The sequence below is a fragment of the Humulus lupulus genome, chromosome X, assembly GCF_963169125.1.
Source record: "Humulus lupulus chromosome X, drHumLupu1.1, whole genome shotgun sequence".
Taxonomy (NCBI): Eukaryota; Viridiplantae; Streptophyta; class Magnoliopsida; order Rosales; family Cannabaceae; genus Humulus; species Humulus lupulus.
Window position 1 is genome coordinate 8,819,517 of NC_084802.1, and position 5,291 is coordinate 8,824,807.

At 36.1% G+C, this 5,291-nt stretch overlaps 1 non-coding gene across 1 annotated transcript; it reads right to left on the minus strand.

Moving 5' to 3' along the window:
• Positions 1–3,093: 3,093 nt before the first annotated feature.
• LOC133807826 (small nucleolar RNA R71) lies at positions 3,094–3,200 on the minus strand. The gene has a single exon (XR_009879716.1). It is a non-coding gene; the product is annotated as a small nucleolar RNA R71 (small nucleolar RNA).
• Between the last annotated feature and the right edge of the window lie 2,091 nt (positions 3,201–5,291).

Consider the following 5,291-nt stretch of genomic DNA (forward strand, 5'->3'; position numbering starts at 1 on the left):
TTGGTGAGAGTTTGAAAATTAAAAACAAACTTCTTATTCAAATTATATAACTTTGTATTCATCTAGATTTGTGCTTACTAAAGAGTGTTAGTCCCATCCACTTGATTTAGGTCATACTTGTTTGAATCAAGTAAATTTCTTATGTTGTTAACATGAGTATCATTTATCTAATTCTCATTTTTTCTAAAAATGTATTACTAGTGTACTGTTGTCAACATGAGTAATGAAGTGAATAAAGCTCTCTATGATGATCATGAGACAACTAAGGCTCATGAGGTATGCTCATTCAATTCCAGTCATTGTTGGATATTTTTTACTCTTTTACTTTCAGCTAAAACATTATTACTCACCACTCAATTAAATATTACTTACTAGCATACAAATGTTACTTATACGCAAAAAGAAAAAACAAAATTACTTCAAGGTTTTTTACTTTTTCATAAAACGTTATTACTGACCATTTCATTAAACATTACTTAGCCGCATAAAAAAATTACTTACCCAATATAATAAATAAGTTCAAACACAATACATATTTTATCTTATTGCCCTCGATTGTACAATTTTTGGACTGCAAATTACTTTATTGTCCTTACTTTTCATAGTCATGCCAGCACAACTTCTTTCATCCTGTTTACATAACCAATTCATCAAGTATAAAGTTTAAAAAAGAAAAACACCAAAATTGTTCAAAACTTGACAATTGGAAAATTAATTGGGTCCTACTATAATTTTGTAAGTTCAAAGCTTAGATTACACAACCGTGATTGGGGATGTTCTACTATAACACATATTCGTACAATCGACACATCCCAATTACTTGACCCCATCTTCCATGCAATCAATAACAAATTATTAATTTCCTCGTCAACTAAGCCGCCAATGTGGTTTGCAATTTAAACCTATGTACTTCACCGTACAAGTCAAATGAAGTTACAAAAGTATAGTATGAATGATTCATCAATTGATCATCTTTTTATATTGTATGAGATTAAATTTTTAGTCTCCATTTATGATAGAAATATTTTAATCACACTTTTTTTAACGGAGTAGTGACTCCTAATCAAGCAACAATACAAATATTATAACTTAAATATGGTACGTTTAGTGGTATTATTATTATTATTATTATTATACTCTAATTGTGTTACACATCAGGAGATTATAAAATAACTTATGCAAAGGGAAAGTCTTACATACCAAATACCAAATACCATATAATGGCCAAAATTCATTCTAAATTAACTATACAACCTAAAGCTACATAATCAATGGTAATTCATTCTTCTAACCATTAAACAAGTCAAACAAAACTGAGATATTCACTAAGACAATTCATTTGTTACTCACAAAAAAACAAACAATAATTACTTTCGGTTTTTTTACTTTCAGCTATTATGTTATTACTAACCACTGACATCAAAATGTTACTTATATGCAGATGAGTTACTGGAAATTCATTACTTTTACATGCAACATTATTCCTGACTACTCCTTTAAAAATTACTAAGTGACTCTTAAACATTACTTTCCCAATTTCGTAAATATGTTTGAACACAATACTAATTTTACCTTATTGCCCTCCACTGTAGACTTTTTATACCTGCAAATTACTATTTTGCCCATACTTTTCAGACCATGATTCAATATTTTTTTACAACCGGTTTACATCACCGGCTCATCAAGTAAAATCATGTAATAATAAAAACACCAAATAATTCAATAGCTTGACACTTGGCAATTTTTTTGGGTCCCACTTGTTGGACTAAGTCCGCTGAGGGACTTAAGAACTTGCCATATATATATTCTTATTTCTATCTTTATTTTTTATTTTATTTTATTTTTCCCATTTTCCTCTCTTTTTGTAAAAAAAAAAAAGATTAAGCTTGCTATTCTATCTTCACTTTAATTTTCTTTTCTTGATTTCATTATTGTATTATTTTATTTTGCTGCTTAGTTTAGGATTTTCCTTTTCTTTTTGTTTCTTTTTGCCTTAGTTTTCCTTAGAATTTAGGCTTTTAAAAATAAAATAAAAAAAGGCATAAAATTGCATAAAATTGTTCATAAAATTTCAATCATAAAACGCGTAGTATTGGGAACAATTGTGTAATGTTACAAATGGTAGAAACCGATATTGTTCTGTCTAAAAAGATTGGTTGTTAAATAAGGTTTGTGATAGCGTTACCCTCCACACTTACCTGGGAACCTCGGGGAGTTCTGTCTAGGCAAGTGTGGGTCTAAAGCGGTACCTTGGCAACCTTCCCAATCGGCCTGGGAACATTTCGAGCATCTACCTTTGTACTATTACATTGTTGAACTTATTACTATAAGAAAACCAAGCTTGTTTTGTCAAAATAAGCAATTTCATTTTGCTTAAAGGTTGTTTGGTCGAAAAGGTTGGCCTGTGATCCACCATACTTACTTAGTAACCTCGGGGAGTTCTTGTAAGGCATTGGAGATCACCCGAAAACCTCCAAATCTACCTGGGAACAAGTTTAACAAAAAAATAAAAAATCAATCAAAATCAATAAAAATAAAAAATAAAAAATAAAAATAGAGGCATAAAATAAATGTAATTCTGATTTCCGAGAGTGGATGAATCATCATGAAACTTCCAGTGACACTTCTTCCAATTCATCTGCCACTCCTACCGGAACTCCTTCCACCAATCCAGCTTCTCCACAAAATTTCCCTGATAATAACCCATTTGCAATGGCTTGCAATGATGACATCCAACCAAGAACTCTCAATGACTACCTCCATCCCACTCGCACTTCCACACCTTCATGCATTATCTTCCCTCCTAATATGCCTGCATTAGACTTTAAACCTGACATGATTCAACTATTGCTTTCATTTCATGGAATGGAAAACGAAAGCCCATACGTGCATATCAGAGAATTCGAGGAGGTGGTAGCCACGTTCTATAACCGAGCCAAAAATGCCGATGTTGTGCGACTGAAGTTCTTCCCTTTTTCCTTGAAGGACAAAGCCAAAAACTGGTTGTACTCTTTGAGACCTAGGTCGATTGGAACATGGGAAGAGATGACCAAATCTTTCTTTCTGAAACACTTCCCCAGCCATAAGACCAACAGTCTAAAACGACAAATTTCCACATTTTCCCAAAAAGACAATGAAACGTTCTATCAAGTCTGGGAAAGATTCAAAGATCTGTTAAATCAGTGCCCGCACCATGGCTATGAGAACTGGCGTTTGGTCAGTTACTTCTATGAAGGTCTCATGAGTCGTGAGCGCCAGTTTGTAGAAATGCTATGCAATGGTGAATTCCTCGAAAAAGAGCCAGACGATGCTCTTGAATATCTCGAAGAAACCGCGAAAAAGTCTCACACCTGGACTGGTCCAAGTGCTACTGACAGCACCAACCGACACAAACCATCTGGGATCTATCAACTTCGAGAAGAGGATAGTATTAAGGCCCAACTCGAAGCTTTGAAAAAGTAGTTTGAGGTCTTAATGATGAAGAATAGCCAAAAATCGCACATGATCGCTTAAGCGGAACTGCAAGAACCTTACTTTGTTTGTGGAGGGATGGAGCACTTATCTAAGGACTGTTTAGCTTTGAATGAAATGAGGGGGGTTTATGAGGAGCAATGCAATGCCTTAGGGGCATATAGTAAGCCATTCTCCCATACGTACAACCCTGGTTGGAGAAACCACCCAAATTTCAGTTGGAGAGATTCCAACCAAGCTCAATCATCTAGAGGCCAATGGAGAAATGAGCAACAAGTTCAACCATCAAAGGCGTATTCTGCACCTCAATACAATGCTCATCCACCACGAAATTCTCTCGAGAATACTCTTCATGCATTCATGGAGGAACAATCCAAACTGAATCGCCAAATGATGGAAGAAATCAAGGAAATGAAATGTCAATTCTCAAAATTGACTGAATCCTTGGCCATTCTGAAAAAAGGCAAACTTCCTTCCCAACCGAAATTCAATGTTCAAGGCCAACACATTGCCCAATCTTCAAATTCAAATGATCAAAACATCAAGGAAGTGAATGCCATTACGATGAGAAGCGGAAAACTTTGCCAGACCCACCCATGAAATCCAACACTCCCAGTACTCCAAAAGTCATTTCCGAAAATCCACCCCTCAATGCCACTCCAAAAATACCATTTCCCCAAGCTTTGAAACCTGTTGGGAAACTTCCTGATAACCGAGCTGAACTCCTTGAGCACTTGACACAAGTGAAGATTAATCTTCCTTTGCTTCACATCATTAAACAAGTGCCTGTTTATGCCAAAATCATCAAGGATCTTTGCACTGTAAAAAGGAACCACCATGTCAAGAAGATTGCTTTCTTGACCGAGCAATTGAGTGCGGTGATGAACAAAAGGCACCGCCAAAATACAAAGATCCTGGTTGTCCCACCATTTCTTGCCAAATTGGGACCCATGAAGTCAGCCAAGCCTTACTTGATCTTGGCGTGAGTGTCAATCTCATGCCTTATTCTGTATACTCGCAACTCGGTCTTGGAGAAATGAAGCCAACATCTGTTGTACTACATCTTGCTGATCGTTCCACCAAAAAGCCTAGGGGTATCATTGAGGATGTATTGGTTCAAATTGAAAAATTATATTACCCCGTGGATTTTCTTATTCTTGATACCCAATCTGTGGTGAACATGGAGTCTAAAATTCCTATTATCCTCGGAAGACCATTCCTTGCTACTGCAAATGCTTTGATCAATTGTCGGAATGGTCTAATGAAGATATCGTTTGGAAACATGACTCTTGAAGTCAATATCTTCCACATCGGGAAACAACCCCGAGAAGATGATGAATGCTATCAAACATTCATGATTGACTCTGTAATTCCCGAGGAGGTTCAATTGCGCAACAACTTTTGTAACGACCCAAATTTGCTAATCAGGCTTAGGGCCTTGATTAGTGTGCCTAGAGGGCAATAAGTGGTTTGATATGCTAATATGTGAACTTATGTGTATATATGATTATGATGCATGTTTAATTGAGTTAAATGTGCATGTGGGCCCCGTGGCGTAAGTGTGATAAATGAGATCAATGTTGTATATGTGTGATATGTCTGTACAGCACGATCCGAGACAGTCCTGGGGAGCGGTTAGCCAGAGAGTCACAGCGGGGTTGAGATTTGGACTCGGGGTGAGTCAAGGGGTAATTCAGGTATTAGATGAGTTATGGGATTATCGGGACATAGAAATAAATATTTGGAGATATATTTGAGGATAGAATGTCTAGGCGGGAATATTTGGGAAATTTACCATTTTGCCCTCGGGGACGTTTTGG